We start from the raw sequence: 25,572 nt of genomic DNA, 5'->3' as shown, positions 1-25,572 counted from the left end.
CGGACTCGCTGTGTACACGTCATAAAGTTGACTCTTTTTTTTAGTCACTCCAACGAGTTCTCGGCCCTTGGTTAACATGGTCGAGTGCATCTTTTGCTTGCCAATTTCCCCAGCTCCCTGCCCTGTTGATTCCATATCATTTTTAATTTTGCAGCCAACTCATATGCCCCCAAACCCCAAGCCAAACGAGCATGTTGTACGTGGTGCTTGTCAAACAAATGCTGTAGCAGCAGCAGCAACATCGCGTGGAGCAGCAGCAGCAGCAGCAGCAGCGGCAAAAGCAACATCCAACCATGACAAACAACAGAAAAGAAAAAAATAATAAAGGAAAAAGACAAAGCACAGAACAAAACAAAGACTAAATTGAAATTGCAGCAGAAAGCTGGGATAATAAAAAGTAGCAGAAGAAGTGGGTGCTACCAAGGCGAATATGTAAATACACTACACGAAAGAAGCTGGGATAATAAGAAATAACGGGAAAATTGGGTCCTATCAAGGCAAAGACTTAAATACCCTACGCGAAAGAAGTTGGAATAATCAGAAATAATAGAAAAAGCTGAAAAGGTGGGTACTATCAAGGCGAATACTTAAATACCCTACGCAAAAGAAGTAGGGATAATAAAAAGTAACAGAAAGGGTGCTAACAAAACGAAGTTTAAAATACCCCACGCGAAAGAAGTTGGGATTATGAAGAGTAATAGAAAAAGCAGAAAAAGTGTGTCCTATCAAGGCGAAGATTTGAATACCCTACTCTGTAAAAAAAAAAGCAATTACAAGCTTCTGAAAAAATCTTATAAAATATTTCATTTCTGTAATTAAATACACGAAAAAGAAGCCAATTTTTTCACAATTATTGTCTTTAGTAAAAAGTAACAAAACTAAAAAAAAAAAAAAAAATATGGAAAAACAAACTCTTTGACTGCTCAAAATTTAAATCATTATTTTCTGAATTGAAGTTATTAACAGACTAAATGAAGCAACAGTTTGCAATTTGCGCCCAGACAGCAGAAATAAAAAAAAAAAAAAAAGCTGACAGAAAAAGCAAAAAATGGTGTCATTGGCTATGGCAAAGGGCAAAAAGCAGAGGAACTTAAGTGAAGACTAACCCGCAGTCATTTTCCAGGAGGAAAAGCTTCTCTGCACTCAGACGCTGGTCATTAAAAAAAATGTTTAATTAACTTTGGTGTCAAAAAAAGAGATATGTTTTTAAAATACTTGGGGTTTTCCAAATGATTTACTTATATAAATGACAGCTGTTCTTTAGACAACTTCATTTACGTTAATAATTTTTATTTTCAAAAATAAATTACAAAAAGTGATTATAGTAAATTTATCTTTCTTTTTTATGATTCGACATATTTTATACATTTTTTTTTTATTATGATCTTTAATGTAATAATAAGCTTGGAACCACTGTGCTCTTTGCACATTATCCAGCCAAAGTGCAGAAGAATTGGGCGAAGGGAAAAGAAGGGAAAGAAGAAAAGGGCAAAGCAGAAAGAGAGTGTGAATAAGCAACGAAAGATACAAACAGCAACAACAACAGCGGGCGAAAGAACGATGTCCAGTCTCGTCGACTGCCGTTGATTGTGTGGCGCAAATGTTAATGAGACAAAAAGATGTCAAGGATGAAGGGCGCGGTGGTGGGTGGCAAATTAAGAGGAGTATCTACAGGATGGCCAAAAGGAGAGACAGAGAAAGAGAGAGAGAGACGCCGAACAAGGGCCATTGAAAGCTGACTTTTTAACGGGTTGCCAACCCATTTGCGATGATCTCTTCTGGCAAATAAGCCAACTTGTCCTCCTTTCCATCCTCCTCCTCGTATTTTATCCAGGAATCTCCACCTCATTAACCCGCCCACCGTCTCCTGGCCACTTGTGCGTCTGCCAATAATTGCATTAGCCATAGTTAAAATGTTTAATAGCAAAGGGGGATATCCAGTGATGCAAAAAGTCCCATTTAGTTAAATTAGTTGCAAGTTTACTTGGATTTTATTTGAGATTGGTTTCCTTTCCTTTATTATAATCAATACAAGTTTAATATATTCCTTTTTGGTTATAAAAATGATTATCTAAATATCTATCATAGAAATATGAATATCACTATCCATATCAAAGTAAATATTAAAATCGTAATCAAACTAATAACTTAATTAGTTTACAGTTCATTTCCCTCTCCGATTAGTCACCCTGTAAGGTATAAGAAATCCCTGAAAAAACCAAATGAGATATCGCCTGCCAAAGATGCCTGAACTGGGATAATCACTTGGATGAATCGCTCCCCAGTTCAGTTCCCTTTGTCCGAGCATCTCCTTTCGTCACTTTGTTGCACATAACTCGATAAACTTTCCGCTTTCTGCAGCTGCAGCAGGAGCAGTAAGGAGATGAAGTGGAAACCTTGGCTACCGCTTGGCTTCTTCGTCTTCTGCTTCTTGTTCGTCTTTAGGCCCTGACCCTGGCAATTGGCATACTTTTGACCCCCTCTTACATCTCTCCTTTGGATCCAACGAAACTTTCCTTACAAATTCTTCTGGCCTGGCCCGTTCAAGCTGCTGTTTCTGTTGCCTCTTCTTTTGTTTGTGTTTTTGTTTTTGCTGTCTTATGTGGCAGAGACGTGACAGGAAATGGCCAACAAAAGAATGGGGGTGGGGATAAAAGGCACAACTGAGTCAGTCAAGTGCAGCGCAATGAATAAGTTGCCGCAGCAAATTAGCCTCGTAAATTAGCAACGCGCTCAGGAATAGGCAACAAATCATTGGCAGAGAAAAACGATGGGCAAGCAAGCTAAGTAAATGGAAATACTTGGAAAAACTAAAGGACTTTATAAAGGAAATTTAAAGGATTACAACTTAATTTATCTGCCTAAAATAATCTAGGAACTTCCCTAACTTTATTTTATTTTGATAATTTTTAGGAATTAATCTGGTCTTAGTAAGTTTATGTTTATTTTCCCTTTTAGTTTACGTCATGCCGCCTCTTTGCACTTCAATTTCCAGCTGGGCGTATCATTATTGAGCCCCTTTCCATACACTCGATAATCTGGCGAATGAATCTGCCCATATTATGCACTCATCATAATGCCTCTGATGGTCTTTAATTTGTATTCATTGTTATTATAGTCCCCGGGTACACATACACAGCCCTTTGAATGAACGATGAATGTTTAATAAGGGCAATGCGCAAATTGTTGGTCCTTTTCCATGGCCATCGGGAAATTCGAATATGATTTTCTGGCTAAATTATTTTGTAATAATAAATTTAAAGCCTAGGAAATGTTAATCTGCTTTTTTGACAAAGCCCTGCATGGTATTTTTGGGCAACTATTTTGTGGTAATTGCTGGTCGTATGAATGTATCTTAATCTCTGACTGTGACTGTGACTGTGTGAGATATCCAGTATCTCTGCAGGTGTAAAATTTAAACAAACAAATCTGGGAACCAAACCGGTTTTCTAAGCGGCATCGCCATCGGCATCCTTCGAAAACAATTGAGCAGTTTCTAGAGCAGGTAAACGCTTCACCGAACCCTCTAAAGATTTCTGAATTATGAGATACATTTCTATTGGATACAAAAAACAATAGATGCCCGGGCAACAGCTGTTGTTCCGGTTGATCTTTCCTATACCAGCACATATATCTTTTGTTCCCGAAAATTGATTAGGTTCTTACCAAAGCAGCTGCTTCTGCCGTTTTTGCTTACACTATATTATTTTTTTTCTCGTTTCCCATTTGATTTTCTGGGCGTGTGAAATCTTTCCAGATCTCCTCTTCTTTTTTATTTTCTATATTTTTGCAGGTGCTGTGTGGTGTGTTGCAACAATTAAATGTCATTGCAGCGCAAATGTATCTTGCAGATACAACAAAAACAGCAGCAGCTTCTTCTCTTGGCTATGGTTAGGTGAGGTGGAAAAACATGAAACACTCAAAAAAAAAAAAAAAAAAAAAAAAAAAGAAGAGAAGAAAAGCAGGGGAGGGGTGTGGAAAATATTATCGCATCACGCGCATCTACAAAATGATTTCACACAGCAACGACGACATTAACTTGCTCTTTCATTATCGGCACATCATTATAGCCAAGAGTTGCTGTTGCTGTTTGCTGCTGCTTCTTCGTCGTCGGCGTTGTCGTCACATTTGTCGGCCGGCAACAGCAACAACAACAACAAAAACTACAACCACGTTTATTTATTTTGCCCTTTAACTATTTGGGCAGACACATCCAACAACAACAACAAATATAGTAGAGTTGTACAACAACAACGACCACCGCCAGCGGTCTTCGTTTTTTCTCCTCTCGTTTTCCTTCTCCCCGGCTTGCAGATGCACCTTGATTAAATTCCAGGAATTGAAAAAAAAAAATCTTTTAGTCGCAGACATGGACGGACGCTTGTTGATATTTACCCAATGATCAAAGGGGGGATGGAGTAGTAGTAGAGTGATGGGGAAAGGGGGATGGGAAGCCCCTCAATCCCCTAAACTGACTCCATTAATGATGCAGCAAATGGTCTTCTTTCTGCCTGCCTTTTTGCCTCGCTTTTTTCCCGAGCCTAACTTTCAGCTACTTCAAACGTTGAAAATGTTGCGAAATCTAAAGGGAATTTTCTCTTATTGTTTGGGCCAAAAAAAATAAATGAAATAAACAAGTCTGAAATCAGCGATAACCAAAGAAAAAACCTATAAACAGAGGTCTTACGTAAATATAGTAAAGTAAGGAATGAGAAGTACTCTCAAAATTAGTAGAAAAACTTCCTTTGAAAAATGCTTAAATCTAACAAAAGTCGAACATAATTCTGCATTCTGAATCTATAACTAAAATTCTTTAAATAAATAATCACTTGAAAAATCAATAAGAAAAAACTAGTTTTTCTTTTCTTCGCTGTAAAACAAATATTTGAAACTAATCTTAAGCCTACGGAAGTTACATTTTCTGTTTGATTAATCATCAAATTCTTGAGCTACTCATTGTATCTAAAGATACCCAAATTACCATTTTTGTATTATATTATGAAATCATCTTAAAGTTATAAATAAAGTCCCTTAAATATTTTTGTAATACCAACTTTTAGTTAGCCATTTCAGACTTGCCTATAAGCCAACTGCTTCGACCTTTTCATCTTGGCTTGCCTACAAAGACTTGGAGACTTGGCTTGGCTTCTTCGGTCGTTTCTTCGCAGTCTTCCACATTGCGGTTAGATTTTCGATTTTCTAGCTGGCATTTCTACACAATTGAGAGGGAGGAGGTGCCTCCCAGCTCAAGTGTTTCCATCTCGAGAGTGGAAGCTGCGACGAGCTTTAAAGATTCCCTTTGTTGTTGGTTGCCATTCAACCGCAGTGGCTGTCAAACTGTGGTCCCCCCTCCTCCCATAGACAATGGCTAAAGAACCCAGAAAGAACCCAAGCTGAAGACGAGGCCACAAGTTGCTGGCTGAGCCGCTGTGCTTGCCTTAATGATTTTACATTTTTTACATAAACAAGCCGGTCGTCCCCAACCCAACCACCAGCTGTCTTTTCTTTTATTTTTCTTATATTTTTCTCTGTATTTTTTCTATATTTTTTTCAGTTTTTCTTTTTTTTTTGTTTTGCTGGCGGCGGCAAATGCAACTCACGGAAAGCATTCAAAAGCAGTTAAGCGCTTTCTTCGCAGCCAGCTAGTGCGAGCGAGATGGCCTGAGAGGGTGGGAAAGAGAAGGGCGCACACATGAGTTGAAAATGTAATATCATCAATCAAAAAAAAAAATAAAAAAAAAAAAGAAGAGAAAAGAAAAAATGAGACAGAGACAGCTTGAAAATTAAGGAGGGAGAGCCAAAGAAAAGCCATGCCCAAGTTCAAAACTGGAAATTCTCTCTTACACCGAAAGGTTTAATGATCTGGAGAAGTATATATATATATATATATACGATATCTGATTGATCAGGTAAGTTTACTTAATATATTTTATATCCTTAGCTTAATTAAGAAACATTAGACCTTAAAAATTTCAAGCTAACTAAAGTAAGAAATCATTTCCCTAGACATTATCACTGGCTAAGCTCTAGTTTTTGGTATCTGCAAACACTGTGAAAGCCAATAAACTTCTTCTTAGCCATTTTTTTCTTGCAGTGCAGTGATGCAGCACGAAGACAACTCACGAAACGGCGGCAACAACAAATTTAGCTTGATTATGCCAACCGGCAACAGCAGCCGCAACAACAACTACAACAACAACAACAACAACAACGACGACGGCAACAAACAACCACAACGAATTTTTTTATCATCGCATATATTGAAAAATGCTTCAAACTAAAAGCCAAGCGCTGTAATCATATTTAACTTTGCCTCGCTCGGTTGTGCCTCATCTTAGCTGCCGCAGCCACTGCCGCAGCCGCTGCAGCCGCAGCCTCATCTCTCCTTCACCTGATTTCGGTTGATGTTGCTGCTGTGTTTCGCTGTATTGCTGATGTTTGTATTGCTGCTGAAGCTGCTGAAACTGCTGAAACTGCTGCTGCTGCTGCTGCCACCGATGTTGCTGTTGTTGCCAAACCTCAGAGCCAACCGCAACAGGTAATTGATGCCGCTTGCGCGTTGCAAGAACTTTAATCAATTTTTCAGATATTTTTCTTTCGTTTCGTTGCCTTTTTTCGAGTTGTTCGTCTACCTTTCTACGTGATGATGTTGCTCTTGGTGTGTGTGTGTGTGTATGTTGCAAGTGGCCATAACAACCGAAAACGGCAACCGAAATGGCCAACACAAACTGCCCCCCACCGTGGAAAAAGAGAGGGCGGCGGCGAAAGAAGGGGGCTTGGGGTGAACCCAAATGACTGGGAATTTGGCCAGGTAAGCCAGGTAAGTGCAGCCCAGAGCGGCCAGTGGCCAAGTGGCAAGTGGCTATCATGGCCAGGCTATATACGAGTATATATATATATATATCTCGGGCAAGGCAGCAACAAATTTCTGCAAATTACTGTGAAGTAACCAAAGATACAAGGGTTCCCAGATCAGATAGCCCAGCACGAGGGTATAAATCTTTGGAAAAAGGGTTCTAAGTATGTGGCTGGCCCAATAACACTTTAAAACTTTGAGTTTCTAACTACAAAATACTGAAAACGAAACCAAGAAGATGCCAAATGCTGAAGGATAAGTTGGAATAATAATAATAATAATGATTAAGCTAAAACCCAGACCTTATAAATATATCAAATCAAGGGTAATAATATTTTTTATACTTAAGATTTTATCGCCTTTCCTGGCCGATAAAAAGTGCCCATTGCCTATTCATTGGTACCTCTTTGATTGCCACTGAATCACGACCATATCTATTTATATATACTCGCATATATATATATCCGATTTCCCCGATGGGTGGGTGGTAGTTGATGATTCGCCGAACTGGGGAGTACTTGTACTTATATAGACCCAGCGACAAGTTGCCGTCATTTACTTAACTTTCACAATTTCGATTTCCACATTTTCATGGCTCCTCTTTATTCTACCATCACATCAAATACACATACACATATAGCCTATACCTATACCCCATCTATATGGAGCTGATCCCCTTTCGCCCTCCGCCTCTGCGGTCGGCTGTCTACTCAATCACAGCGTAAAGCACTTCTGAGTCATAAAAACCAAGCCAGACTGCGATTGTGTAGTTGGCAATTTTATGCAGCGCCACTTGGAGCACTCCGGATTCGGCTAGCGGCGGGGGGGAAGGCAGTGGGAGCGGGGGTTTGGTTGCAAGTTGGAGGTTTCGGGGTCTACCATGGAGTGAAGCGATAAAAATGACACATGGAGCTCAGTCCTCCACTCCACTTCACTCCATTCCTTAGCGAAGGCAAATGGCAAATAGCAACTAGCAAATAGCGGAGAGAGCCCTGTGGCAAGTGACATTTCGTGGGGGCACAGACATGGCAGAAACTGCAAAAAAAAAAAAACAAAAAAAGGATTTCAGCCCGATCAAGCTTGTCTCGAGGAGCTATATCTTTAATACATTTCGGACAGCACCCCCACAAACGGGAAAGATTTCTCGCAGTTGCGAGATTAACAAAAATTTTACATGCTTTTTAAAGTTGGTTTTTAGATTTACAATTAAGAACTAATTTTAAATCAAATCAATATATATTAAGAATGAAAAATGAGACTACAATTTTGTAAGAATTTTGTTTATTTATTAAGAATTTATATGATTAATATTTAAAATAAATTAAGCAAGTTAAAATGAAATAATTACAGGGGAAAACCTTTAAAAATACATCAAAAACCCTAAAACTCATCGCAAACTCAAAATATTTTCATAAATCTAAAAAAAATAGCTTACTAAAAACTATAAACTATATATATTTTAGAGCCCAAGAAAAACATATATTTGCAAAGACTGTCCAAACAAGTTTTCGAAAGCAATTACAGAGGACAATTAAAAATCGCCCGACGACGCTGAAACAAAAAGCGTTTCGTTTTGGCCTGCAGACAGTCGGTTGGGGGGATTGCATAACCGGGAAACATTTTTCTGGTCTCATTTTCAGTTTTTTCTTTATTCCAATATATATCTTTTGTTTGCCAGAGTGTCCAAAAAGCGAGAGCGACAAGTTGACACAATCGTGGACAACCTTTTTCGTACACAAGCCAATCAACTGGGGCACCGCAGCAGCAGCAGCAGCAGCAGCAGCAGCAACAGCACCAGCAACAGCAGCAAAACACAACAGAAAAAGAGGGGAAATAATTATGGAAAAACAATTTTTAATTTGCAATTGCACTCGCAGCAGCAAAAGCAACAACCAAAATCAAAATCCAAAAACCAAAAATCAACCGAAAAAAACTCAACAAGCCAACCTTGGCGTTTTATGCCCTTTAATGGGGGATTTTTATACGTATTTCTACCTTTTGCGGTTGCTTTTTTGTGGACTTCACCTTGAGATAACTTTACTTGGAGTCGAAATCAGAGTTGGCGTTGGAGGTGGAGTTGGCTAACAATGCAGCAGCAGCCCTTTGATCGTGAACAGGCGCAACCTTGGAATAAAATCAGTGAGATCTGCCCTCCCCTTCTCTGTCCCTCCAAAAAAAAAAAAAAGAGTCAAAGATGGAACAAAAATCAAACTGACTGAAAGGAAAAGCCACAATTGAAAGCCACTAATCCCAAGCCCTTAACACAAACAAACTTCATTAATCAATCAAAATGCAGACAGAAGAAACAGAGGAAAAACCAAACACACATTAGCTTAACCATTAAACATGAAAATCTGAGGGAAAACCTTTCCCCTTATAATTAAGTAAAGAACAACAGCTGTGTGCCTGGGAGAAAGAGAGAGAGCCTGTAAATATTTAAAAACATAAATTTCCCCCGAAAAAAGTGCGGGGGGTGGCAAGCGGATTTTCACCATCTTATGAATTTCATTGCCTGAACTTGGCGACACACAAAAAAAAAACACCAGAAGATACTAGCACAACGGGCATACATAAATAAGGCGGAAAACGTAGGGCCAGAGGAAGCTGACTCCTGGCGTCAGGCCATAAAAAAAAAAGGTAAAACAAACAGAACAGGCTAACAAACAACAGCCAACAGCGACGGCGGCGGGGCCACATTCATGCTGCACTCTAAAAACATGAGAAGGGGGAAGAAAGGGGGCCAAAGTTCTGAGAAGGTAAGAAGAAGGGGGATTGGTAGGGGCTTACTGGCTTCACCCTCGCAACTTTATCGAAAGTCAATTGGGCGTAAACCCCGATAATGAATCGGTTTGCGAATGAAGGCTATACCTTTAACAATGAATCTCGAACCTTTTCCATTTCTATTTTTTTATTTATTAAACTTGAAAAGTTTATTTAACATTTTTTTTTTTTGAAATATTTGGGAATTTATTCTATAAATTGCTCATTAAACTGATTATCATATTTCCATATTATTTTTAACAAAAGAAACTTAAGCTTTATGCCTTTTATAATCTTTTTTTTGAAAGCCAAAGAAAACGGCATGACACGTTTCCCCCCGAAAAGCCAGTCGCAGCGTAGCCGCATTCACACACACGAAAACTTTCCGACACTTAATTAATTAATTAATTAATTGTCAAGCTTCTTTAATTGAATGGCCAGCCAGTGCTGAGCATCAAAAACTATAATTAATATTATGGTGGGCTGTCGGCGAGAGGTTAACTTGAAAAGCGAAATGAAAATGAAAATGAAAATGAAGACCATTTAATTGCCGTGGGTGAATGGCAATTGAGGCGCCAAACGGAAGCCTCTCTCTCTCTCTCTCTCTCTCTTGCCAATTTGTCGTCTCTTGAATTTGGGTCACACGGAAATGAAAGCCAAGTTAGCAGGCAGACAAACAAACAAACAAACAAACAGAGAGAACTGGCAGACACTCAAAGCAGACGAATCGTTGTAGCATTTAAATGTCAAATCAGGCCCAAAAAACAGAACCAAAACAAAAAAAAAAATGCTCAATGAATGCTTAAACCGAGGGGAAATGGGAAATGGAAAATGGTTGGGCGCGCGCGGGGCAAAGACATCGAATGACAGAAGCAAATAAATCAAAATTAAGTGGCAACGAAATTAAAGTTAAGTGTTTGCCAAGAGGCTTATCTCGGGTCCTGCCAAACTAAGACTAAAGCGGGAATGGAAAATCAAATAAGGTTTTGTAGGTTTTTAAAGTTATATAAGAAGGTTTTCAGATGCTTTTCACATTGCTTTTAATGGTAGAAATACTAATTTTTATTCTTTATTTTAACATATAGAAACGGCACTTAAAACTGTTTTAATAAAGTTAGCAAAGCCACATTCCTGTTATAATAATCAAAGTCATTTAACTTAATTAAGTAATTCGATATAAAATATGCAAATATCTTAAGAAGAAAAGCATTTTCCATGCATATACTCAAAGCAAATGAAAACCTCTAAGAATGTTTTTACCGCAATCAACTTTAGTTCATGGCACTTGAATTTCTAATGGAAAATTGGCCATTTTCACCTTTCCATTCTCAAAGACTCCACGGCTTATGTACAGCCTTTGCACATATGCAACCTAACTCTTATGCAATGCTGGTTGGTTTCTTTAAATCAAATTAAACTCGTTGTCCAAGCAATTAAATGCATGCAAAGTTAATTGAGAGAAGCGGCAGCAGCTGACTTGCAAAGTTGTTTTTTAACTTTGGCACGTTTCTTGTGTGGCAAACAAACGAAAAGGCACATACATAAAGATATATATATATATAGTATATGGCATATAAAACTATAGGGGCTGGCTGCACACTTAATTGCAGCCGACATCATTGGAGTTCAGCAGTTGTTTCGCTGCCCATAAAACACTCGAGACACACATAAATTGTTTTCACTGTACAAGGCAATTGCCAACTTTGTTGTTCGCCTTCTTAGCGGGGCGCACACAAAACACAAAACGCCAAAGAAAAAGCGGAAAAACTCTTGAAGAAATGCTGGCAGCTCGTAGGCTTTTCCTTTGAAGCGAACGATATGCAAAACACCGTTAAACGTATTTTAATTACAACAATGTGGGAAAGCCATTAAAACAAAGCCAACGAGAAGAAAGAAAGAAAACGAAAAAAGAAGCCCAGAAATGATAATTTAAATAATCAGAAAAGCAAACCCAAGCTAAGCCAAAATGCAAACAAAGTCGAGGTAGAAAGAAATATATATATATATATAGATATGCCTTACAGTTATATATTATATATATAATCCGAACAACAACGAAGGCAATTAAACAAATAATAATTAAGGAAAATTACTGAGATGCAAAAAGAGAAACCAACAAAGTGTATTGGAATTTCATTAACGGCCAGCCAGAGGCAGAGTTAATCCTTCGGTAAAGGAAGGTTAATAAACCTTTTTTTTTGCCTCTAAAAATTTAATTTATTTTATGGATTATCATGGGATTAACAAATGCATTCTTAAGTAATAATTAAGTAAGAAAAGCCTAAGCCTAATCGCAGCTCCTCGAGGGCCCGCCCTTGCATCACATCTCCCCCATATCACCTTTGTTTCCCCAACTAGTTGGCCGCCAACTTAACCAATTCATTTTGTCTCAGCCATTAACCAAATACAAGAAACCTCTTTCCTATTCCACCTCTTTCCTCTTTAAACTCAACTAAGACAAAGACCAGGGCCACTTCTTCTTCATCTTCGTTTTATTTCTCATTAGTTGGCTTAAAGTTTCCTCTGCTTGGCCAAGTCGTTTTTCCACTCTTTTCTTCGCTTGCCTTTTTTCACACGCTTCGGTGGCAAGCTTATAAAATAAAAAACAAAAACAAAACAACAACAAAAACGATCATAAAATTGAAAGAAATAAAGAAAAGCGTCTTGGAAATGCAAATAGCCACAAAAAGCCACAAAAAATAATCATAAAAAGTTGACAACTTGTTGACCCCTTTTGTTGTGTTTGCTGTTGTTTGTTGCATATTGGGGATCACGTTCGTTTTGGATCATAAAAAACACAGTTTTAAAAACGCAACATTTCGTTATCAATGTAAATTTTCCATTTCTATCTCTACGCTCTCTATTTTGGTTGCAACATCAAAAATACAAAATAAAACCAAAAGTGGCAATTCAAAAATTGAATATTTAACGAAAGGAAATCAATTTTTTATTCTCAATCTTCCCAGTTAAAACTGTTGTTAACTTTTAGGGATACTTAAATACCCTTAAAAATAGAGATTTAGTTTATAAATTAAGCAGTAATAAAGTCTCTTAGAAGTTTTTAAGTAAAAAAGAGAGTTTTATTTGGTTTAAAAACAAGTTTAGTTCGAAAAATGAATTATAAATAAATTTTTCAAGCTAAATTTATTTTTTTTTTGTAATCTATAAAATTGCCAAAAGATTTTCTACATTTATTAACTAATTATTTGAATTATTACATTTTTTAAAAATTAAAATTAAAGAAACTCTTTTTCAACCAAAATTCATAGCAGGAAAGAAGTTTAAATTTGAGTGAAATATTTTTTAATATAGTTTAAAAACATTTAAAAAAATCTTTAAAAAATACTTGATATATTTCCTGATTCCTGAACACTTTTTTAAAGCATTTTGTTGGCTTTAAATCTTCGATTCCCGTTGCCAGGCAACGTTGTGCCGCTGCTGGCAGAGTTGTTGCTGTAATTTTCGCATAAATTTCCAATAATTTATGCAATGGCTTGCATTGTTGTCGATGCCTGAGTTTGAGTTTAAGTTTGAGTCTGAGTTTGACTCCGGAGAGCTGGAAAAGGCACAGCAGTCTCAGTCTCAGTCTCAGTCTCGGCTGCCATTTTCCTTCGCTTGTTTATCGGATTTTTTATTGTCATTTGTGTTTTTATTGAACAGTTTGTGACATTTTACGATTTTCAAAGTGAAAGGTACATATTTGGTAAATTGCTATGGCCAAGAAATGCGACTCTCCGGATGCTAGACGGTAGTCGGTACTACTCTGTAGTTAGTGCCTCGGTTTAGTTTTGGTATACATTTTGGGCACTTGCTGTCCCAGCAACATCCATTCTTAACTGGTTTTCTTCCCCCTCTCTGCCAGGGATGAGTTGCAGCCGCTGGCGGCTTGTTGAAAATGGGGAAAATTGCACTTTATATATGGTCCATAAAAGTTAATAAGTAACCGCAGTCGGAGTAGCAAGTGCCAGTCACGGAATGCTCTTTTTTCTCCGTTTCGTTTCTGTTCGTAATGAATCGTTGCCAAGTTGTTGGGTACTCACTCGGTTCGATACTCACGCGTGAGGCACGCGATTTTCTTCAAATGTCTTTGGTTAATTTTTAATTATAATTTAAGAGTTTAGCTACTTAAAAACGCTCACTAAAACTTAAACTTGCAGGGCAACATTTTCTACATCTTAAAGATGAAAGTTCTCGATTCGCTTCACTCTCACCGAGACATTAAAGGCAATTACAGTGAGACCCCCGCCCCAAAGATCGACTCTAATTTTGGTCACGTGTGTCACACACACACACACGCGGAAAAGAGAAACACATAAAGAATTCTTCAGCAACCGAAAAAGAAGAAAAGAAAAATCTCCCCTTATGGCAAGCGCGAAAATCAACACAATTAAATGCAAAAAAGAAACCGAAAAAAAAGAAAGAAAATAAATACGAAGGGGGGGAGGAAACCGGCGAAGAAGTTGCAACGAAAGGTAAACAAACTGAAGAAATGATTTGGCGGCAAGCCAGAAATTAACACAAAATATCTCAAGAAAACGACGGAAGGCGACAAAATGCGATGGCATATTAAAAGGAATATGGCGGCTATATATCTCCAACTCGATTTGCATATTGCAAGAAGACGAAAAAAATATGCAAAAACTGGGAGTTCGGTGAAAATGCATTGGGAAAAATAAATATTTGTTCGTCATAAACGAACCAAAAATTGATTTTGGCAGAAGAAAAAGGGACCAGAAAATGCGAAAATCATCAGCAAGTTGATGATGAACAAACTTGGCAAAGAGGAAACTTTTTATTAAAGAAAACTAACTAATTTAAAATTAATTTTTAATATTCACTTACCCAATAAAATTAAAAAACAAAGCGTTTCCCAAGTAGATTAACTGCAAAGTAAAGAATTACAAAATCAGTTAATAGAAAGCATATAAAGTTAATCAATCACAAACATAGTGCTGACTTATACCAACTTTCACTGCCTCGCCCCGTCATCAGGCATCCCCATTTTAGCCACAAGTTCCTTGCCCTTACCAATTTGCATATAAAAAGGTTAAGCAACAAATGAACCAACAAAGGGCAGCGAGTAAATCATAATGAAAGAAACCAAACCCGAAACGGAACACAGCCAGAGGAGGAAGGAAAACAACAAACAAATAAATCTAAAAGAATGCACGGGCCTGGAACGCGGGGAGTTGGTTTGGGGGTTAACCATAGTGAGGTAAACATGATGTTGCAAGTGTTCAATAAGACAGCAGTAGTGGCCAGACTGGGGAAGGGGTGGGGCGAGATGGGGGAGTGGCAGATTCTAGAGTGGATAGGTTGGATTATGGTTGCAAAAACTAACAAACCATAAAAATCCTCACATAAATTACAAGACAGAGGCGGGCGACATGAGGAGTTTTGCTATGGAATACATGGGGAGAAAATTCTATGGAATTTTTATTGAGTTTTATACTGCAGGCAGGCAGGATTCTGGACTTACATATATATTTCTGGATAAATTAAATAATTAAATTATTAAATTATCGAAATTATCGATAGCTTTAACGATATCTTAAGAACACTTCTGCAAAATTGTATTACAATTATATATCTTTCAATTTCTTAATTTTGTTCTTTTTGAAAAAACAAGCTTAATATTCTGAAATGGTCAACAGCTTGTAGAATGTGTCCAGAACTTAATCGACAACTTTCTTTATGTCTTCCCATCTCTATATCAGTAATAACTTTAACAATTGTTAGTATTATTTTAGCCTGCTTGAAGTTAATTTACCTTAAAAACCAATCTTAAAGTTCTTTAATATGCTAACGAAGAAAATGCTAGGATAGATAAATAATCGATAACCTTTCTGGGGTCTAACCAATACCCTATATCAGTATTAACTTTAACAACTGCTACTTTAATTTATTTTAAAATCGTATTCCTTCTAGTAAATTTTGCTATTAAAACCTATAATTAACTTCTTAAATGTGATAACGAATAACAGGATAGGATTCAACATAGAATTTCGTTAGAAAATAATCGATAAATTCTTTATTTTTTGACCTAACCAATAAGCTTTAACCCTAACCCAAAAATGGTACTCAAAACAAACATAAAAAAAGCATCTCTTTTGTGAAATAAAAATAAAAAATAATCTAATTTCCTTCAATTTATTTCTCCAGTGTATCGATAGTCAAAGAAGCAGCAGCTGCGCCGACGATGGGCAACATACGCAAATGCAGGCAACAGAAATTTATGAGCAGCCATTCGCAGGCATCGCCGAGGAACCGCCAACAAAACTGCCACAAGTGGCCAAAAAGATGGGAGTAAGCAGGGGGAAAAGGCAGGCAGGAGGGTATATGTATATGTACCTATATATAAAGATATATATGTATATAACTATCTATAAGACCCGAGCCAAGTGCAATGACAAAGGCAAATAAATTACAGCATCATTTGCAGGCAGAAGCAGCCAACAGCCAACAGCCAACATCCGACAAAGTGGCGAAGGAAGTGCTAGGAACAGGACCAAGGAGAAGCTTAACTACCATAAATTGGCCAACGGCAATAAAAAACGAGTAACGGGTATAAAAAAAAGAAAGAAGAGGGAACTACCAAAAAAAAAGAGGAAGACCAGACCTCAATCAATGGAGAAATAATTACAAGGCTTACTTTCTTCGGAGTGTCTTTCCTTCTTTTCTCCTTTTCTCCAGCGAACCCTTCTCTTTCTCTGGACATTAATCAATGGTAATTGCATACGCCCAAAAATAAGAAAAATTAGCAGATTGGAAAGGGATTTACGAAAGCTAACGAATGATTATGGATTATTGATTAGACTTTCGTTAGGCAAGGGAAATATATTTTACAATCTCATAAAAGTAATTGTTAAATATTTAATATTTCTTTTATATCTGAAAATGTTATTTAAATTTGGCCCTTTAAAAAATGTTATTGTATTTCTTTATTTTTGTTTTCAAAACCTTTTTCCCACTCCTTTCATCAGCAGTTACAAATTATGAATCACTTGGGAGACTCCACCTCCATCTCCATCTCCTTCCCCCACTTTTCAGCTTTGCCTTTGCAACAATACAAACAGAAATTATATTATTTTCCTCGTTTTTTTTTTTTTATTTTGTAATTGAGCTCTGCATTGTTGGAATGAATGTTGGGAACGGGTTCGCGCTCTTGTCTCGGGGACTTTATGATGTTTTATTGCTCCTTCTTTTCCAACTACCGCCACTTCAGATTCGCTTTCTTGCTGGGCCTCCAAATAAGAAGGTCTGACCCATGACTGTATTGCCAATTTACATTCTTAAAAGCTCAAAGAGAACTCAAACTTTAAGAAATTTTTTGTAAGATTGATTTGAAAATCAAAACTTACAAGAAACTTCCATAATCCAATGTCAAGTTATTATTAACTACACATTATGGTTATGCCTAGCACTGTACTAGGTACACTCCCAAAAGTCATCTTGTCGGCAAAAGTCTTTGGCTTGGAAAAAAGCATTTTCAAGTGCTTTTTTCGCATTTGCCGCTTGACTGATGCCAAGTTTCGATTGTTGTTGTTGTTGTTGTGGAAATTGTTGTTGTTATTGTTGTTGTTGTTGTTGTGGAAATTGTTGCTATAGTTGTTGCATTATTTGCTGCCCTGACTGTTGTCGTTACATGTTGCTGATATTGTTGTTTATGTTTCGGCTTGTTTAGCTATGTTTTCTCCACATTTTTTCATCTGTTTATTTGGCTTTCGTTTAATATTACGTATACGTCTAGTACAACTATTGTTGTTTTAATTGGCTTATGTTTATGTGTGGCTTTTCGTATTATTTATGCAGCTTTTATTGCAGTTTTCAGTTGCCGTCCTGCTCAAATTGCAGGCACATTCGTCTGGCGATTATTAACTTGCAGATTGCACATTTTACAGTCAATTTGGTGCGCAAATCGAGTTTTTAGTTTTTTGCTCCCCTTTTTTGGTTTCGCCTCTTTTTCACCTTCTTTACCTTCTTCACCCCCCCCAGCCAGCACTTTAATTCATCCATTCTTCCATTGCCATTCTTCTTGCTCTGTTTCCCCTTCGTACTTTGTGTGCAATTTCTTTTCGCTACAGTAAAGTTAGGCTATTGAAAGAGCCTTGCCTTTAGCAGGTAAGTTCACTGTAGCAGGTGCATAGATATTTTGTTTGCCACCTTTTTAGAAGTTGTGTTAGCCTAATTCCACTCTAGCCAGACTCCACTGTGCCATCCCAACGACCCGCCGACACAAACAAGCCAACAAATCTCCCATAATAATAATTGATAAACACTCGACAGGTTCATGAACCCCTCGCACGCACACAAAAACAACCGAAAACAGAAACCAACACAAAATAATAATAATAAAAAACAAAGTAAATAAATTAAGTAAATAAAAAAAAACCAAAAAAAGTAGAAGAAGTAGAGAAGAAGCAGAGAGATAGATAGAGCCAGAAACTCCATCGTTTAGTCATTTTTGCTGAATTTCTTATAATTATTTTTAGCTTCAGTTTTTTTTTTCTCTCTCTGCCTCCATTCGTGAGTCACGTGGCAAGGGGATTCCCCTCTGTCCCCTCTTTACCTTCTACCCTGTCATATTGCCCTCCTGCCAAATGGTTTTTTAATTGTTTAACGCAAAAAGCCAAAAGCAGAGCATAAACAAAAAGGCGCTGGCGAACTCCTTCGAGTCGATGGCTATTAAAGTAATTATGGAAAGTTGATGATTTTTACGCATTTGGCGAGCAAATTGATTTTGATAGTTTATTTTTCCTGTTTTGCGCGGTCTCTGATGGAAGTTAGTGTTGTTTTTATTGTTATTTGTAAGTTTTCGACTGGGAATACGATCTTTTTTTATAGATGCATAAAAGTTATCAATGCAGATGTTGCACTTACACCAAGAGAAACGGATTTTATTGGTTTTAAGATCGGATTTTATTTTTCATTTTATAACCATTAAAGCTGACTGACTCTCCTATTGAAAGTTGTTGACTCTTTCGTTTGTCTAACTATTAATAAGTTTACATTTAAGTACATTTTTACCATATTTCTATTTAATATCTTACTTCTTTTTAACTATCGAAGTTAATCACTTACTCCTATTCGGGTACTCTTCTAATTTCCTTAAAATTGTCTGACTTTTAATCCGCCTTAATTGAAAATCAGCAAATTAATAAACCAAAGATGATATGCAAAAAAACCTCTCACAGGTATTGTATTTATTTTTTGCTCTGTGTGGGAATTTTTCATTTGCCCCCCGTAAACTGGTCATGGGCCATAGCAAATCGGTTTTGAAATGCAATAAAGCGTGATTTTCCAAACTGAAGCGTAACGAGCAACGAACGAGCAGCAACAATACCTACCAACATATATATATATATATACAGTTATATATCTGTAGTTTATATACAAACATATAGGTACACATGTCGGGTACATTGCAAAATAAACACCTGAAGCGAGACAGATAGAGCAGCAACAGCAACAACACACAATTCGTAGGGCCAAAACGTAATCTCTTTTGTGGCCCGAGGGCCAAAAAACGGGGTTAACACGGGTTGGGGGGAAGGGTCGTTTTAGGTGGCTCTAAAACGAAAGTGAACCCAAGCCCAAGCCCAAGCCCAAGCCCGAAACCCAACTCAACCCCCATATCATCTCAACTAAGCCAAACCGAACTAACCCACGAAATCAAGGTGATTTCCCTCGCTCGAATGCAGCAGAACAAAGTGAGAGGGGAGAGAGTAGGAGGTAAAAAGAGAAAATGCAGATGGAAAATGTTTAAAAATTCAAGAGGAAAGCGTGCGGAAAACGAAACGCTATAGTTGCCAAATAAAATATGCATAAAAGCCAATCGAAAAACAATTGTTATTAACCACTTATGAAACGATTCATACCCATCAAATGATCGCCCAACAAACTGATAAGATTAATGATACCCAGCAAGAGGCAATCAATGTAAGCGATTAAGTAATCAATCAGATAAAAAAAAGGGATTTTCAATGAACTTCTTTATCAATAAATATGTTTCAATTGTGTTTAATCAGCGGGGAAACACTAAATAAATTATATAAATGATAAGCAAGTGCGATAGCAAGTATTTCGGGTGAAAAATAAACTCTAAAAAAGCTCTAAAATCGATTAGGTCACAGATATGCCATAACTAATATTAACTTTAGTTACGTTATATATCATATTCGATCAAGTTTGGATTAAGAAACATGTGATAGTAATCGACAAGTCAGGCGATTATAAATCGATTATGTTTTAGATACGCAATAATGATTAAATTACCAACCAAGTCTATTAATAGAAAAAAACATAATTTTAGATCAGTTTCAATCAGCTTAAAGGGAGAAACTTAAATCAATCGATAAACAAAGCGATAGTTTCGATATCAACTAAATTACTTAGCAAATCGATCAATACAAGTTAACACCCAGCGATAGTCAATCAAATTTGTATTAGTTTAAGTTTGTTTGGCCAACAGAAAAACTTCCCCTATCCATATGGAAAAACAAAGAAACCCTCTTTCCACGAAACTTTTCCAGCTGGCAAGCCAACTTTTCCGCAAAAACAAATTCGATATTTACAGTCGAGGTCCAGCGATTTGCCAGCTCACGCATCTCGAATTCCCTTGGATGACAATAAGTAGATTCATACACCAATGCGAAGATACATCGGCAAGAGTTGTCAAGGGAAAAGGGGGCGTGCTAGGGTGGGTGGCACAGAGGGAATGCTTATCGGGCTTATCATGCGTAAATGATAAATGGAATTGAACCAAACTCCGCTTTTTTTTTCTCAGTTTTTTGGTTTTTCGGTTTCGGTTTGTCGGTTGTGTTTCTCTCTCTTGTTTTTATTTTTCAGATTTTCCTTTCCGCTTATCGCTTCGTTTGCATTGTCAAATCTCCGAAACCAGACGACAAACAACATTGCAACATTGAAAAATGTTAAATTAAATAAATAACTACGTGAAGGTGGTTTTCGGATGATGCCCGGTTGGGCAATTCCCAAATGCCAGGCAGTAAATCTTCTCCAGCTCGTGGCTTTTACTTTGCTATCTTTTCAGTTGGATTTTTATGGGGCAAGACTTACTAATTCTTTTATGGATTTTTCAAAATTTTTAAACACCCAAACTTTTCTATCTTTATGTTTGTATTATTCTGCCTATGGTAATCCCTTATTATTGGCCTTTATTGAAAGGGAATCCAGTTTGGTCGATATATATCCGTTTGACATTTAATTTGATACTTTGCTCGGATCGGCTCATCCGCCTAAGTGGTGACCTCCTGAAAATGTGTCGTGCTCGTCACCCTTTCTCCCCAGAATTTAATCCCCTCCTCAATCGGCTGTCTGTCAGCTGTCTTGGTTTTCGCTTTTACCAGCCAGCCAGCCAGCCATGCCACTCGATTCTCATAATTTGCATTGACCTACACTTGTCTGCAGATTGACATTTGCCATCAGCTGTTGGACATCTCACAAGGGAAGGGCAGAAGGGTCGAATCTTTCCCCATTTGCCAACAAGGGGAGTCCCCTTCCTTCTTGATCCCCCATATATGTTTCTGCTCTGCCTTTGACACGAGACAAAGCAGCAATGGAGACGAGTAGTTATATGAAACAATGCACATGTCACATGGGCACTGTGAGGAATTCTTCTGCATATTTAAACAGCTTTTGGGTATAAACTGAACTGAATGATATCTACTCAATATCCATTAAATAATTAGAGATATCAATACGTTATATGTGCGTTATAAAATAGATATTTCAAGACTTTTTCTTAGTAAAATGAATCCTTCTTTGAAGAAGTAAAGAAGGAAGAAGTTTAAAGAGTTAATAACCTTAGGTCAAAGTAGCGTATGTCCCTTGAAATTTCTTCAAACTCTTAACCCATTTCTCCCTCTACATTGACTACTTTTCCTCTACCCACCAAAGACATACCTCCCCATCCATTTCCCCCTGCGGCATCTCATGCAATTGCACATTTGCCTCATTTTTTGCCATGTTGCTGTGGCTGTTGTCATGTTATATAGCACACAATTTACTGGCTCAACTGTTTCAACTTCAATTACAGTTGGTTGTCAGAGTTTCGGGGAGCGGACGGTGGGGACAGAGCGGACTTTGCGGAAGAGGGGTCCCATGTCTGTCTTCCACTTTTTGCGGTTATGTTTCATTTCATTTTAACAAACATTCTGTTTGTTGTTAACTGCAATGTGTTTGTGTTTAAAAAGGAAACTGCCAGGAAACTATGCTCATAAAGGGCTTTCTTCTACCCACTGGAATCCTTTACTGTCCCTGGATAGCAGTTTCCAAACCAAACGAAGTCGTGAAAATCGAGATGCAAATATTCTTAAGCCAGGCTGCAAAATGCCGGCTATTTTCCAGGTGCAAGAATATTTTTTACAAGAATTTAGGGGCAAGATTGTGGAATATTTATTGGCTTAATAGGCTTAAATTTCACTTTAAAACTCATTTAAGAAGCCTAAAAATATGCATAAAAATGTTTTGGCATTCTAATAATTATTTTACTATCAATAAAAAATGAATAAAAATATTTGAAATGTAACAAATTGTTTTGGCAACCAATTAAATGTTTAAAGTTTAAAGTTTATAAAAAAAAGGGTTAAGGGGTAAAATACAAAAATAATCCCCTGAAAAATTAGTGAAATAAATAGAGATATATACTAATTAAATCAAATTGATAAACTTAATTGCTATTTCAGCATTCAATTAAACGATTTTGATTTCTGATAAACCTTCATTTCCCTGCAGCTCTCATCACGTTTCGGCATTAACATTAAATTTTAAATAAATTAGCATAATAAAACTGCGGAAACATGAGGGAAAATAAAACGTACACTAAATTAAATAGCAAACTAACTAAGCTCTTTCCATGAACCACATTTAAATCACAAACTAAACTAGTTTTTAAGTTACATTTACTAACTAAATTCTGGTAATTGATTAAACTGATTTAAGTTGAGTTAATTGAGTGACTCCGATTTGGTTTCACAATCTTTCTTGCAACTTCTCATTCATATTTCGCACCTGAACTTCACCTCCTTTTTGAGGGGCCCACTCCTTTTGTGGAACAGGTAACTCGGGAAACCTGCAACATTTAGCTGCGTTGGCTGCGAGAAACATGTTAATTTGTGGGCTACAAAATGCCACCGATGATTGCCTGAGCATGTGTGGGCTCAATCTCAATTGATAGGGTTAATTGAAGGGGTTAAGAGGGGCAGCAGGGCAGGGCAAGGCAAGGCCATCTGAAGTGCCGCCGCTTGAGGAGGAATTCCAAAACCGATTCCCAGGGGACTTCCTACTTTCTAACCCAAGCCAAGCCTCAGATTTCCTTGCATTATGCAAGCTATCATTTGCCATATATCTTAATATATAGATATAGATACAGATATATCATCGTATTCCGCTATTGTTGTTGACTTTGTTGCCGGCTTTCCGCAACAATTCATTTTCCCCCAGTTTGATTGAATCATGTCGCGGGGATTTTAATGCAATTTTCCCAGTCCAAGAGCCATTTAATTGGAATTCCAATTTGGTAGCTGCAGAAAATAAAAAAAAAATCATCCGCAACCACAACAACCGACAGCGGCGATAAAATTGTTTTTCATCTCATTATTGCAAGTGGTCAAAGTAATTCATAACACACACTCGATATGGAAAGGAGGCGGGCGGGATAGGCTACTGCTCTGGTCTGCGTTTTTCCGCCAGCTTTTCACACGCCAGGGGAATAATAATTTATCATTTCGATTAATGGAGGTTCAACCGCGTTGCGGATTTAGGGTTAGGATATATATATATATATATATTTAATTCATATAAATTTCATTTGCCATTTTCCATCCATACATATACTTATTTCCCGCAGTGTATCATTTAATTGCAAAGCACTTAATTTAATGACTCTGATTTAAATGATTTTTAATGGTTTTAATATCAATTGCAAGTACTTTCTTGTTATGCACAAATAATATGCAAAATATTCTTAAATTATTGGAAAATTGTTTGATTTCCTAGCTAGACATTTTCCAGATATCACTTCAACCTATCAATATAACCAAGGAAACCTTCAACTTATTCCAAAGACTTATTTTTCTCGAATTCTTGAGCCTGCAACTGAAATAAAACTGAAGTAGGGAAAATCCTTTAAAGCTTTCCACTCAGACAACCTTTCTTACGGCTTTTCCGCACTACCCTTCCCCACCGCTTTCTTCTGTTTTTTTTTTTTCGTTCAACAAATCTCTTCCAACATCTTTCGCCATTTTTCCCCAGCCCAAATTCTAACCCACTCACATTGCAGGAAAATGTGCGGAAAGCAGAGTCAATTTGCTGACTTACATAAAAAGTGCATATGCAACCATCCTGGTCGTCCCGGCTTTTCCGATTTCCCGCTCTTCCGCTGTCCCGCTCTTCCCTCCAAAGGCAGCCCCAGGAAGTGCAATTTCCATATGGGCGCTAGCTGAAAATGTACAACACTTTGCCAGGGATAACTTCGTCCAGTTGGAAAAAAAAACAACAACGAAATAGAAATAGAAAAAAATGGGGGCAGGAACACCCCCGAAAAATACTTGCAAATGCTCCAAATCTCGGAAAGGCCGGGGACAGGAGGTGGCAGTTATATCCTGGCATCCTGGCAATGCCTCCTGGGAATTACCTTGGTTATTGTTTCAACATTTTTATCTGCCCGCCCTCGACAGCCAAAATAAACAAAAAAAAAAAAAAAAGTAAAGAGGGAACAGGTGGAACTTATCCAAAAAAACAAGAAAAAAAGAGTGGAAAACTAGGGGCTTAGGACCCCAAAAACAGATGAAAAAATATGGATGAGGGGTGCATTACATATGCCACGAGTGCGTTTGGGCATAAATCCCAATTTAATCCATCCGGCTTTTAGTTTCCTACATTTTCTATCTCTATTTTTCCAAGTCTCCCCTCTTAATATAGTAACTATCCCCCCCTTTTTTCGACGGTGCGAGTGTTTTTGCAGGACTAAAAATCCATTTTTGGCTTAGCTTTTCCTTAAATTGTTGTGCATTTTTTATAGAGATTTTTTATAAATACTTCCTTTTTATATTTACTTCAAGTTTTCTCTCTTTCTTAGTTGCAAAAATTGGTAAAGCTTCTTAATACATCTTCAAAAACTATTTTACAACCTTTAAACATAATTATTAAGACTCTTTGAGTTGTAAGAACTTCGTTTAAACATAAAAAAAGTTAAGAAAACACTTTAAAAGTTTAGTTTAACTTACACTCAAGTAGTAATTTGCCTTTTTCTAAGCAGGTTCCACATTTTCCATTATTTTTCTTAACTAATTTAACAAATTAGAGCAGGCACACTTCGTTGTTTCTAAATACTGTGAGGACTTCGTTGCACTGCTACGTTTTTATTATATTTTTTTATGTTTTTTTGGCATCCTCCTGCCAGCCTCTAGCACTCCCCAATGAGTTTTGCTGAAAACTGTTTGCTGGTTCGCTGTCCGAGGCAACATTTTGGTGTTTCATGTTTTTGTATTTTATATTTCCACCTTTAAAATGCTTTTCGTGGACAACGGTCTGCCTACCTGCCGCTAAGCTGCGTTTCAGAACAATAAAAGATAGGCCGACCTAATCCCATGGGATTGCCATTGCCCCAAAAAAAAAAAAAAACCCTGGCATTTCAGTATTTCCCTGCAATCTGCCACTGCCACAGCCGCGTCTGCTGCTGCTGTATTCGTTCGATTGTTTTCATTGGAATAGAAACTTATCAGTATCAGTTGGCCTCTGAAACACAATCGTGGCACAAAAAGAACACAAATGGCATTACATGGGGTGGGGAAACTTTGATAGGCGCCAGCGATCGCGATTGTCGAACAAGCGATTGAATCACTCGGCGGCAACAACTCCGATATGCAATCAAGGTCAAAGGTTCAACAGTAGAAGCGGAGAGAAAGGCATCCAAACGACCATCTGATATCCATCAG

At 37.4% G+C, this 25,572-nt stretch overlaps 1 protein-coding gene across 2 annotated transcripts in view; it reads right to left on the bottom strand.

Annotated features, from left to right (window-relative positions):
- The window catches only part of LOC108109686, a 54,271-nt gene that overhangs the window by 25,133 nt on the left and 3,566 nt on the right, over positions 1-25,572 (bottom strand). Inside the window, exon 3 of one of the 2 annotated variants that reach the window (XM_017218284.2) lies at positions 14,459-14,499. The exons of the other annotated variant lie outside the window; for it this stretch is intronic. The gene's annotated coding sequence lies outside the window, so the exon portion shown is untranslated. The remainder of the gene's footprint in view (positions 1-14,458; positions 14,500-25,572) is intronic. 2 annotated transcript variants of the gene reach the window in all.

Source organism: Drosophila eugracilis, unplaced genomic scaffold (assembly GCF_018153835.1).
Source record: "Drosophila eugracilis isolate 14026-0451.02 unplaced genomic scaffold, ASM1815383v1 contig_649, whole genome shotgun sequence".
NCBI classification, from domain to species: Eukaryota; Metazoa; Arthropoda; class Insecta; order Diptera; family Drosophilidae; genus Drosophila; species Drosophila eugracilis.
This window is presented reverse-complemented; position numbering and strand designations above follow the sequence as displayed.